The sequence below is a fragment of the Sturnira hondurensis genome, unplaced genomic scaffold (assembly GCF_014824575.4).
Source record: "Sturnira hondurensis isolate 20B ecotype Veracruz unplaced genomic scaffold, ASM1482457v3 Scaffold0007208, whole genome shotgun sequence".
Lineage (NCBI taxonomy): Eukaryota > Metazoa > Chordata > Mammalia > Chiroptera > Phyllostomidae > Sturnira > Sturnira hondurensis.
The window spans coordinates 1,851,038-1,863,809 of record NW_028079839.1 but is presented as its reverse complement, the minus strand read 5'-3'; the positions used below and the strand labels follow the sequence as shown (position 1 = coordinate 1,863,809).

At 54.1% G+C, this 12,772-nt stretch overlaps 1 long non-coding RNA gene across 1 annotated transcript; it reads left to right on the top strand.

Moving 5' to 3' along the window:
• Window positions 1-4,331: 4,331 nt before the first annotated feature.
• Window positions 4,332-8,427, top strand: LOC118990548 (uncharacterized). The gene is made up of 3 exons (XR_005067257.1): window positions 4,332-7,566; window positions 7,928-8,037; window positions 8,339-8,427. It is a non-coding gene; the product is annotated as an uncharacterized LOC118990548 (long non-coding RNA).
• Window positions 8,428-12,772: the final 4,345 nt, after the last annotated feature.

Here is a 12,772-nt window from a genome sequence, read left to right as displayed (position 1 = left end):
GGGGCAGAGCCTCCCAGTTTGGACAGAGGGAGGGGGCCAAGATTTTCAACACTAGGCCTGACCCAAAGCCCAGGGGCCGGTGCATCTGCACTGTGGACCCCAGTCACTGCTGGTGGGGGTGCTCCCCTGACGCCGCCCCAGCACCAGAGCAGGGACAGGCAGGGAGCAGAGGCAGGAATGGAAGGGGGCCCCGGAGAACACGGAGGGGGTGCAGTGAGGGGCAGTTCAGACTGTTGCTCCCAGCTCCCAGCCCTCGGCCCTCCCTGGATCTCACTAGGAATCTGTTTAGCTCCTCTTGGGGGCGACCAGGGTGGCCGTGGGATGTGTGGCCCAGGTGTCCCCCAGACCTGCCAGAGCAGGGACAAGAGAAGCTCCCAGAGGTCAGCTGCTGCCCCTGGGATGCTGTCCAGGGCAAAGACAGGGGGACACAAGGACCCTGAGGACTCTGAGGATGCATTTCATCAAGGCGTGCTAAGATTTGTGTTCTCACAAGAGTTCATGCGCTGTGATACGTCAACACCCCTAAAAATGTCCCAGGGCCACAGCTCACCCTGTAGCTGTAGGTCGGAGGCCAGGGACTGCCTGCTAACAGCAGTGTGTGTGTGTGTGTGTGTGTGTGTCCACTGGGGCGGGGGCGGGTGGCACTGGATTCCAGGCTGAGCTACAGACAGCAGGGAACAACTGGAAGTGGCGAGGACCATCTTTTTCAGCATCTTCTAAACCAAGCCGGCAAGCTGGTGAGCGCCAGTGTGCCCAGGTAATAACTCAGCCGGAAACAAGTGCGTGATTCACATGTCACTGCTAATGTCTAGCTAATGTCCCCCAGCAGGGATGAGCAATTACAAATTCCTGAATTATCTCCCCTGTCTGCAGCTCAAACAAACAAGCCGTCATCTGCTTCCCCAGCTACCTTCCCCGGGGTGAGGTGGCTAAAAGGTGGAGAAGAGTGGGCCTTCGAAGTAGAGACCTAACGCTGCCACTCCCTGCGTCTTGGGCAAGCTGCTGGGAGGTCCCCACACAGTAATTGTTACAGTTCCTATAATAATATACTTGCCTCATGGGGTTATGGTGCAGATTAAATAGGATTACCAGTTAAAAGTTCTCTGCACAGAGCACACAATAAATGTTAGCCATTATAATTAACTGAAAATTAAACCGAAATATTAGGATGTGGGCAGTCATAGAAATTGAGTTAGATTCCACAAACAGGTTAAATTGTTCCATCTTCTGTTTCAACCAGAGAGCCAAATGGATTCAACACACATTCCAACTCCCCTGGCCAAGAGAGAAAGCTCAAACAGAATTGCTTCTTGACTCGAAAACAATCTAATGTCTTCTTTAGCGACTGCTCCCACCAGCTAAGGTCATGGACACGGCATTAGCGTGGTTCTGGGTAAGAAGGTAAGACCCAAGTGGAACTGGGCGTGGTTTGCAGCCTCCCACATTTACAGGAGGGAACCTTCCTGCTTTTTCATAGACTGGGCTTCCTGTACCCTTGGAACGCTCACGAGATGCCAAGAGATGTGCGGGCCCCTCCAAGGATTATATTTAGTAACAGAAGGCCAAGTGTTTCGCTTCAGGATGGGCGTGTGCATGGCCCTCTTAAAGGCCCTCGCTGCGAGGCCCGGAATGGGACTCCGGGTATCACTGGGCGGCCTGGGCTTGTGTCTTTACTGCAGTGCCCTCAACGTCCACACGGGGCACGGGGGCATTAGCCCTGAGTGCTCCCTGCTGTCGGGTTTTAAACGATTCAAATAGAAATACAACCCTCCCCACAGCACCTGAAGCAAAGGGGGGGGGGAGGTTCTGCTCTAAGTGTAATGGGGTGGCTCAGAAATCCAGGGCTCCGGGTCAGGTGGTTAGCATGGGAGTGGGGACAGTGGTGGACAGCCCTCCACCTCTTTCTGTGTCTGCCCAGGTCTTGTTCCCCCTCCCCCGGCCCCCAGTCTCCACTCCACTGCCAGCCACCCACAGCCCAGCCCCACCTCCCTGCCGCTCTTCACAAACTCAGGATCAATCCCCATGGCCAACCGCCACAGTCTTTCAGTTTCCCCACACTGACTGGACAGGTCGCGAGTCAGTGACCAGCCAGGGTGGAGAGGGGAGGTGCCCTGCCCCTCTCGAGGCTGGAAGTGGGACACACGGGCAAGCAGTGGGAACCCCCCCCCCCGGGACGTAACCCAAGAGCCATCCTGCAGCTCTGTCCTTTCCACCCTCCCTCCTGCCATGTGCAGACAGGCTGCTGATGCCTGGAAACACCTCTTTCCCTGTAGCCCTGCGTGGTGTTGAGGGCAAGGGGAACTAGCCAGAACATAGCTGTAAGGAAGCAAAAGGTGTTTTACTAACTAACCCAAAGAGGCTCCGGGACACGCCCAAAGAGCAGGGTGTGTTCCAGGATGTGGTTTAAGAGCAAAGGTTAGTCAGGCAGATAGCCATCTGGACAGTCACCAGGGAGGGAAATTTTGCCCCTGTGCACGAGCTCGACTGACCAATCAGGTAAAGGAGCACGAGCCAGTGCACGAGTTCACTCACCAATAATCAGTAACCCTATTGTGCCCCTGAGCCAACCGCTCACCGCCACATCTGCTTCTGTATCCAGCTTGCTCGCGCGCCTCCATAAAACCCTAAGCCTGTAAGCGTTTGGCGAGACTCTCCTTTGCAGCCCTTGCGGGCACCGTGTCTCCAGACACTTTGGAGAGTTCGCCCCTGCGCAGGTTAAACTTGGCCAATAAAGTAACATCTATGGAACCCCGAAAGTCTCCGACATTTGTTCTCGCGGTTGGTGAATGCAACGCGTGGGCCGGCTCCGTCGAGCATCCTCTGCACAGGCTTTCCCATTCCTCCTCTTTTTAGTTTGCCCGTGTCGGACTGGGTGGGGTGCTCGGGCAGTGGGGTGAGAATTGGCCCAGGCACCTGAAGGCCCAACGAGGAAGGGGGCAGTTGGAGGTGCGGGTGTGGGTGTGGGGTGTCTACCCGGGGGTCCCAGATACAGCCCGGGGTCAGGCTCAGGTCCAGGGAACCAGACACATGGGCTTGTGCGGGGGCGTGGCCTGAGGATGGCGCTGTACTTGGGGGACGACTAAGTCCGCTCCCCTGCCTGTGCCGGCACAGCGCCCAGCTCTGAGTGAAGCCCATCTCTGTTTTCCGCCCAAATAAGTTGGACCCAAGCCCAGTTTCCTGACCCGGACCTGGATGTCAGCTGGAGCACATGGAAGATCCCGGAATCAGGGGCCGCAGCTTTGTATTAATATACACTCAGGTTGGCGTGGGTCCTGGGGGCTGGGGCAGGGCTGAGTTGGGGTGGGGAGCATCCCCTTCCAGCTGCCACAGGGTAGGGCTGTGGTGGCTGGGGAGCCAAGGGGAAGCACCCCAAGGGGCCCTGAGAGACTTTTCACCTTTACAAATGGGGAAACTGAGGCTCAGAGAGGGTGAGCCACTGGTGAAAGGTCCTAAGTAGAACTTTGATTCACTTTGGAGCCTCTGACCAGTGCCCATCCCAAAATACAGGGCCACAAACTGGTATTTGCACAGACTTAGGGGACTTTACTGCAGGATATTTTCAGCAAGCAGTATGAATCAGTGAAATGCTCCTACTTCCGGTGAGGTGTGTGGCCCTGGGCCCGGTGACCTCTGTGCACGGCCACCTTCCCCCCCACACAGACAGCTGTTCCATGTGTCATCTCTCCCCTTCCCCTTGCACTGTGGACTTCGAGAGTAAAAGGCTCATCTCTTAAGGAACTTTGCCAGGAAGGAACTGCAGAAACATGAGACCCAAAACGGAAAAAATGAGTAAGAATAAAACTCAACGATAAGAATGCAGAGAGCAGAAAACACTTGCATACCTCACCCTCCCAGGGAAGGTGTGGTGGCCGCCACCTGTGCCGTCGGTCCTGAGCCACTCCCAACAGCCAGGGGCATGATTCTGCACAGTTACACCTTGCAAGGAATTTTAGCGCCGACATCCCCCAGGCCCACACGTGGACGTTGCTGACACCATTACCCATCTCAGTCTGCTGGCACTGCGGGTGTTTATTTCCTTTTTCCAAGTTTCCATTTTCTTGAATGTGGTCACATTTGATAACAAAAGGGTTTCTCTCTGTTGTTTCAGAAGGAAAATCCAAGACGAGTACACCCGTCAGCGGTTTCGTGGGTGATTTGGGGGGTAACAAAGGGAGAGCGAGGGGCGAAGGGGAGCGAGGTTGTGGTTTGGACAGAGACACGCCACTGGGGGATCCCCGGATGGAAACAGGGGTTTGGTGTGCTCGGCCCCACATTTAGCATCACGCACACAGGTAACAGGGTTGGTCAATAAGACCAGAGAGAATTTTGGATCAAGAGTTCCAACGACGTATGGAAATTTCAAGACTATTCAGTGTTTGTCATTCTTTCCCTACTAAGAAGGTGTAGTTTATCTCCGGTAAAGAGAGTTATTGTTGGAACAACTGTGAGTCTGACCAGTGATGAACTGTCTGGGCCACTCTCCCCGAGTGGATTTGATTTCCTATAATCCATCTGCTTGGTCTCTGAAACTCTCCAAGTAAAATCAGTAAACCCCACCGATCAGTGACCAATGGAGTTAAGGGTCGCGTGCAGTACGGCAGGAATGCACTGTCTGGGTATGTTTTTCTCAGCACGGAGACAAAGCTGAGAGACGTGTTTTATGCGAGGGACACTTAGCACTGGGCTCTATTGCTTTGGGGAGTGATGGCCTCTCTAGGGGGCCCAAGGCATGGGCTGTCCCAAGGATGTCCCCGGGGTCAGAGGGGATGGACTGCTGAGCTGTGCAAACCCAGACCGAAGTGAGGCATGGGTGTGGGGAGTAGGGAGTGGTGCAAAAGGGGACAGGAGCTCTTGCCTGGGTGTCACTCAGGTGATGAGGGACCGGCTCAGCCCAGGGATCTGGTCTCCTCCACTGTTCCCTCACCACGGGCTGCTGGGCCTCCCACTTGGACTGACCCTACTTCTCTCCGCATGTGAGTTCAGTATATTGTTCCACCGGACGAGGCCCCTCCAGAACCCCACCACCTCCTCAGGCGTGGGGCCACCTGCCAGTGTGATGCTAGTTTCTTGTCCAGCATCAGCAGGACACAAGACTGCCTGCCCGTGAAGATCTGAATGCCAATACTAATATGACAATGACAATAACCGTAAGCATCGGTTGAGGTCAGGGTCCAGGGCTGGCCTATTGTCTGTTACTGGTAAGCAAAGTGCAAAGCCAGATATCACAGGACTTCACAGCTCTGGGTGACAATGAACCTGCAGGGCACTGTCCCGGGGCAGGCAGCTCAGAGGAGCAGACGTGTTTGGACCCTGTGCTGGGTGGGGGCACTGTCCTCACTGCATTGCGTGGGCCATCTCGTGGGACCCCATGAGGCTTTTGAAGTGGGGCCGTTCTGTACACGTGAGGAGAGGAATGGGGGAAATTGTGTCAGCTGTCCAAACTCACCCAGCTGAGTTGTGAGCTAGGATTTGCACCCAGGAATGCCGGAGCCCAGAGCCCAGAGTCCAGGTCACACTCAGCTGCACATGGACCAGAATGGCAGAAGGGATGGCGTCTTGGCCTCGCTGGTAGTGCCCAGGGCCTGCTCTGACCATGTCCCCTGGTGAAGGGCCATCTGTGCTTTGTCCTTATGGCTGTCCCTGGTCGGATACTTCACACGAATGGAATCAGGCAACATGTGGCCCGTGTCTCGATGCTTGCTCTTACCTTGTGCTTTTGCAGTCCACCCGTGTTGCGGCCTGTGAACACCCGCATCTTTCTCCATCTTCCTAAACACGCATACACTTCAGGCCTCTGGGAACTTCGCTCAGCATTTGGTGAGCAGGCGGCCCTCTGCTCTCTCGCTGGGTTCGCCGCACGCGCCCCTCTCCCTCCTCCAGTTCCCCGGAGGACACACACCGTCCCTCTCACGTTGGAGCGTCTGCTCCAACTTCCGCTCGGCGTGTTAAACTGAAAAATTGCACCTGAGTAGCTCAGTTCTCCTCCCCTGAGACACTGTTTCCTCCCCTCCTTTGAGAGAGCACAGAGTCAGAGGGGAGGAGCAGCAGGATCCCATACCCTGGTTTTCCTGGGACAGTCCCCACTTAGGGCTGTCATCCTGCCTTCATCCTCAAAAGCATCCTGCTTTGAAGAATAAATGACAGGGCCTCCTGTGACCCGGGGGTCTGCACATCCCCTGAGTCAGTTACAAGGGCTCTAAGAAGGGCCTCTGTTCAGGGGGCTCGGCAGAAAGGAGAAAGGGAGCAAACATGGTCTGGGGGTGTCTGCTCACGCTGATCCAGAGAAGCAGGCGTTGTTCCCACTCCCGGTCTAGTCCAATAGCCAGGCCATTCTTGGTGAGCACATAATCCAGGGACAGTCACCTGTGGACATCAACAGTACCAGTCCAACGTCTAGAGAATAGTGTCTTCTGAGAACGATTTGGCATCTCAGGTAGGTTGATCCCAGAAAGAGGATATGGCAGACCTGTGGGCATGACTGTCTTCGGATGACAGGTAAGCTGAGTTCTTTGCTGTAAATAAGTGTGTGTCTCCCTACGATATCTGTTTATTTTTAGTGGGTTTTTCTTTTTTGGACTGTGGGAAAATACATGAAGTGTAACATGGACCATTTGAACCATTTTAAACGTGCAAATTAGTGGCATTTAGTGCGTTCATGACATTGTGTAACCATCGCCACCGTCCACCTCCAGAACTTCCTCAGCATCCCAAACAGAAACCCCGTCCCCATTTGACGCTGAGTCCCCACCCCCCCTCCATCTCACCTCCAGGGGTAACTTCTATTCTTCTTTCTCCATGAATCTGCCTGCTCTTGGTACCTATCTCGTGTCTGTGGAGTCATACAATGCCTGTCCTTTGTGCCTTTAAAATTTTATTTTGTTTCATCATCAAAGCATTTAATAGGCACTAACCTCATATGATGGTAATATCTTTCATTTGTGTGATGCTTTGCACCTTCTGAGAACTTTTTAATGACTTAGCTCCTGAGTCTCGTAACAACCCTTCCGGGGGAGCACAGCCAGCCCGGCTCCCTTAGAGCGGCTGAAGCTGTCTCCAGCACACAGCAAGCGGCCTAGTCGGAGCCAGGAGCTGGCTCTGCGGACTCTCGCTTTTCCTAGAGTCGGGCAGCTTCTCGGAAGTTGGGGATAATTTCTTTCCTTTGAATTCTAAACATAAAGTTCAAGTTACTACATTTTGTACAAGCAGAGAATGAACTGTGCCGGCTTTGAGTGTGTGGTTAGGGGAGTCATTCTGTGGGGTCTGACGTGGAAGGTCTCCGCCATCCCCCAGCCTCCCTGGCCTCGGGCCGGCCGGCTCCACGGGAGCTTTCAACCAGTGGGAGGGTTTAGGACGCACAAGATGTGCTCTTCCAAGAGTCGGGCGCTTCTCCAGGAGCCAGAAATATCCACCAGTGCTCCGACAGGCTGGAAGACAATGTTGTTTCTCCAGGCTCTGAAATAATGAAGATCGCACTGCGCCCATGTTTGCAAACAAGAAGGAACAATGCGGGTGTCCAACATGTAGCGTTTTATTCGCAGTGCTATTGTGCAGGACAGTCATTTGTAAGTACTTGATTATAGCTGTCACTTTGCAGGGAAAGAAAAAAAAAAACAAAGCCCATATCTGGGGCCCTGCTCAGATATGAAAGCTGGCTGACTCGGGAAATGTGAAGGTCCATCTTCCCTGTGGGCAGGCGTGGTTCTCACCAGGGAGGGCGGGGGAGCGCGGTTCAGACAGAGAGGTGTTCCCAAGAGCAGAGTCAACAAGACCACCATGGACGTGCCCGCTGATTAACCCTCCCTGTGACGGGATCTCTGCTGCAATGTGCAGCCTCAGGGACACGTCGAGTATTATAACTCCACTTTCAACGTTAAGACGAAGGTTGGCCTTGATACAAGAATGCTGGTTTTTCTCTTGACTCGGGTAGCACAGAGTGGAGGGAGAACTTGGCCATTACAGAGGCGTGGTCAGTGGGGCCCTTCCTGACAAACCTGGGGCCCTTCCAGCCTCTCGCCACTGGGCCCTGCTGCCTCCCAGGTACAACAGGTTGTAGGGCATTTGGGGACTGGGATCTCAGAGGAAAACCAACTCTCTCATTTCTTGCATTCCCACCACCTCCCACCGGAACCTTTCTCCCTGCCCCTGTCGGTAACCTGGCGCGGAGAGTAGTGACCAGAAAGACGGAAAAGCCACCTAACACTCAGGCAGTCCAGCCCACAGCCCGCTGCCCACGGCCCACGGGCACTGCTTAGAACCCTTCCCTGTCGTATCTCGCCTGTTCATTCTCAGGATCCCAAACAAGCAACCCACTGCTAGCATCCTCACTCTCTGTTGACAGGTGCGGCCACCAGGCTCAGGGAAGATGCCCACTTGCCTGGTCTTACCGACTGGTGGAGGAGGAGGAGCTCCAGGCCCCACCCCTGCCCCACCCACCCACCTAAGATTGGGGGGGATATTTTCCTTCTTTGTACTTTTATTTCTGGGTTTTCCATATTTGTTTAAAAATCCATTTGTACTAGTTATCTATGGCTGCATTAAAAACTACCCCAACACTTAGTGGGTTCAAACAACAGCCATTTACCTGTTGGTGAGTCTGAGGGTCAGCAGTGTGGGCGGGGCTCTGCGGGGCCCTCTGCTGCTCTTGGCTCCGGTCCCTCCTGTGGTCCCAGCGATCTGACAGCTTTCCTGGGGCTGCTCGGTCCAAGGCAGTGCAGCCTGTAGGGCAGCAGGTGCTGGCCATCTGTGGGACCTCTCTCTTCAAGGGGTCTTTCATCCTCAGCATTCCAAGAGGGGAGACGGAGAAGCTGCCAGGTGCCTTAAGGCCCCCGCTGTCAGCCCACCCAAGGTCACCCCCGGCCTGATCTCTTGGTCAACGCCAGGTCAACGAGGCCTGTCCAGATTCAAGGGTGGAGAAACAGGCCCATGCTCTGGCTGGGGGATGTGGCCACGTCACCAGGGCAGGAGACTGCTGTGCGGGGATGGACAGGGCGGTCAGGCCGTCCTCGGCGGGCAGTCTACTGCACCGTTGAAAGGAACTTGTTAAAGTTTCTCCCGCTCTGGGCACCTACACCGAGCCAATAAAAAGGCAAACACTTTCATATTGATTATTTTGTGCAGGACTCGAGGTTCTAATCGGATTTGAAGGGAAAATTTTAAACAGTATTAAGTGAGTCCTGTAGTAGATATTTTTTTTTACCAAAATATAGATTGGCTCTTCCTCTCCATCAGTTCGAATTAGTGAGATTTCTAGCACATGTACCAGGGAGAGAAAACTTTAATTTAGTTCCTGGCCGCTGGACAGATTGTCAGATTTGTGCTAGTGATTAGAAAAACGAGTTCCTCTTGATTCCGCAATTAAAACCCGACCCGCTCTCCACTCCTGATCACGTGACAGGACAGGAACCGTCTCCCTGTAGCTGTAACACCGTTCGATTAGTGAGGAGATGTCTGACATGACTCAGCGCCGTCCTCAGAAATAATTAGCTACCTAAATGGAACAGACCTCCCAGAAAACGCATATATCTCTTTTAGAACATTTAAATTTGGAGGCTTACTTATTCGATGAAAAATAGTCACTTTAGCACTTTAGACCATTTGGCCATATATTGACATTATTAAAATTCTTTACTGGTCTTTATGCAAATGGCTCAAAACACAATTTATCTCCTAGCAACGCAAAGTGAGATAAGCATTGAAAATGACATCTCAAGAAGACTTTGGACTCCTAACCCAAATAAATTCCTATGGTTTGTTTGTTGAGTGTTTGAATGAACAAATGGAGAATTTCTGCTCATAGGTGTATAAGCAGCTTAGTCGCTCTCTACACAAAACTTTTAGGCAGCTAATTTAAATAGTCGAGTTCATCCAAAAAAGCCATGAAATCTAGGGCATTTGGTCGCCAGTTCCAGCCTGTGAGTATGCACTGAGCTGAATGAGAGAACGAACCACGCCCTGGCGTTGGGGGAAGCTGCTTTCTCTTTTGGGGGCTGCGCCCTGTCTGTGGGAAGCTGCAGCTCCCTCGCCCTCCCAGAGCCTTCGCCTCCTCCTCCGCGAAGTGTGCACAGATCCGAAGGCTGGGTTCCAGGTTGGAAACTAGAGTTAGACCTTGGGGCAATGGTGCTTCACAGACAGACATCACAGAGGGGAGACTCGCGGGCGCACGGTTAGGATGCAGGCTGCAGGCTCAGCAGGGACCTGGACGGGACCATTCCATCCCTGCTCACCAACCTCCCCAGGGAAAGAACTGACCCTGTCCCTTTGTTCTCTGACTCAGTTGCCTCACCATCAGAAGGCACTCAGACTGGCTGCCTCCAGCTGGCTGCCCAAGGAGGGGCTCCGCTCTGACCCTGGCCTGGAGTCTGGGGGCGTGGCATGCCCGCTGGTGCTGTGGCCTGGAGGGTGGGGCTTGGGCCTCAGGCTCCACCCTGTGGGGGTGACAGACAGTTCCCTCCCCACACAACGCCGGGCTCCTAGTGGCACTTCCAGGGCTGCTGCTCTGCAGACTTGCTCCCGCAGGATGAGACGCATGCGCCTGGGCAAGGACAAGCAAGTGCTCACTCCTCTCTGAATCTGCTTTCCACAGTGACCTGCCCACCTGTTCTTTTTCCGGGTTCTTCTCCTGAGAGCGACCAGAGCCCAATTCAGCCCCGCAAGTTTCAGCAAAAAGGGAATTTTTAGGCTTGGGCAACCCAGCTCCAGGAGGGCAGAGATGGGCCTGGCTTTCGAGATGGGCCTGGCTTTCGACGTGGGCGCCATCAGGCCATTACTGGTCAGTGTGGGTTTGCTGGAAGCTGAGCCCAAGACAAGGACTTGGCCACAGGTGGTTCCTGAAAGGGCGTGTGGGTAACTGGGAATCTCTGCCAGGGGCCCTCTCTGAAGCCATAAGACCAGCCTCGGGATCTTCCTCTGCAGCCTGGGGAGGTGGGGGTCACTTGCCCACCGACTCCTGTGCCCTGCTGGTTGAGGGCTGCGCAGCCTGGGAACCTCAGCATTCCTGTACTGTGGGGCTGGGCCTGCTGGAGAAAGCGCGGGCACAGGAGAAGAAAGTGCAGGGACTGAGGCGGGAGGCCGGGTTTGGACAGCCGCAGCTGGAGAGACCAGGAGGGCCAGGGGCTACCCTGTGGGCACCAGCACCTTCTGCTCTGGGCCCAGATGCCCTGGAGACTCTGTAGCCCACCCGTCTGTCTGCCTCTCCTGGAAGTTTTGTTCTTTCTGAGAGCAAGGGGATTTTTTTCAGGGCCATGGACCTTGAGCTCCTCCAGCTGACCATCATGGGGGACAAGGAGACTTCTGTTCTTGCTCTAGTTAGCAAAGTCCCAGGGAGGGACTCTGATTGGCCTGGCTGGATCATGGGACTATCTGTGGACCAATCACGGCAGTCTGGGTGACGAAAGATGATGACTGGTCCAGGATGGGTTGCTTCCCCCGCCCCCCAGAGGGATGGGGTCTGTTCCCAAGGAGTGTGTGGGGCAGGAAAAAGTGGGACTGGGGGCACCTTCCCCATTTGGTGTTGGTCAGGACCAGCCAGCCCTCCTGAGCCTGGGTGAGAAAGGTTTAGGGCACTGACCCCTTCCCCCCAAGAAGGCTTCTGAGCTCTAAATTTAAATTTGTTCCTTTCTCGCTCCCCAACAATCTTCAGCCTCTGTAGCGCAATGATTTCTCTCCTCTCAATGCTCTGTTTTGACTGCCCACTCACCAGGCACTGCCGATCACCGGAGGGAGGCAGCGAGGACGGGGCAGGTCTGGGTAGCGGTGCCTGTTTTATGGCATTCTGGGAAACTCCTCTTCCATTGATCAGGCGTGAACACTACATGGAGAAAATGTTTTGACAAAGGATGCTATCGCAAAAGAGCAATTGGAGAATTTTAAATATTTTTCACATCTTAGGGCAATTGACATTTTACTTAAATTCATGCTTTTGCCTTCCCTTCCTGGAAATAAGACTTCTACCTGCCTGACCTTAATGGATGTTCGGAGAATCCTCTCGGGGCTCAAAGCAAGTATATGTGCAGAACGCTGGTGGTCAAAACCAAGGGGATCTTGACTGACATGAAACCGATACTGCGAAATGTCATCCTCCATGTCTGATAGAAAACGTGTCATTCTTGTTCTCATCGAATATTTATCGTTAAGCACCCGCTTCGTAAATAGTGTTGATGAGATCAACGCTAGTCCTGCTTTCAAGGAGGTTATTTCTAGCTGGAGAGACAGAGGGTGATAAGCATGCATGGATGAAGAAACAGAATTCCTTCCAAGAGCAAATGTGCGAGAAATGAAATAAACCAGGAGGCCTCACAGAAGAACGCCTTGACGTTGAGCCAAAAGCTGAACAATGGGGAGTCCTTGGGTCGGGGGAGTTGGGGAGCCCGCAGCTCAGGCAGAGGCACAAGCAGATGCCAGGATCCTGGGGCCAGGAACCAGTTCGGAGCAGCCAGGAACTGGAAAGGAGATGTGAGCAGCGGTCAGGGTACAGTAGGTGGGGGAAGGGTACAGTAGGTGGGGGGAGGGGGGAGGGGGGCTCAGAAAGGGGTTCCGTGGGCAGGCCCGTGGCCACAGTAGAGACTGGGGATTTCTATCTTAGAGTAACAGGAGTGTCACAGAGCCGTGAGCAGGGGCATAGCACGTGTGGGTCAGGTTTTTGAAAGGTCACCCTTGCTCTCGCGAGGCTAACCTGCAGCAGCGCAGGTGAGAGATGGGTGTGCTCCGGCCGTAGGTGGCAGCGGAGGAGACTCTGGAGGAAAGATGGCGCAGGACTTGCTGATCGACAGGAGGG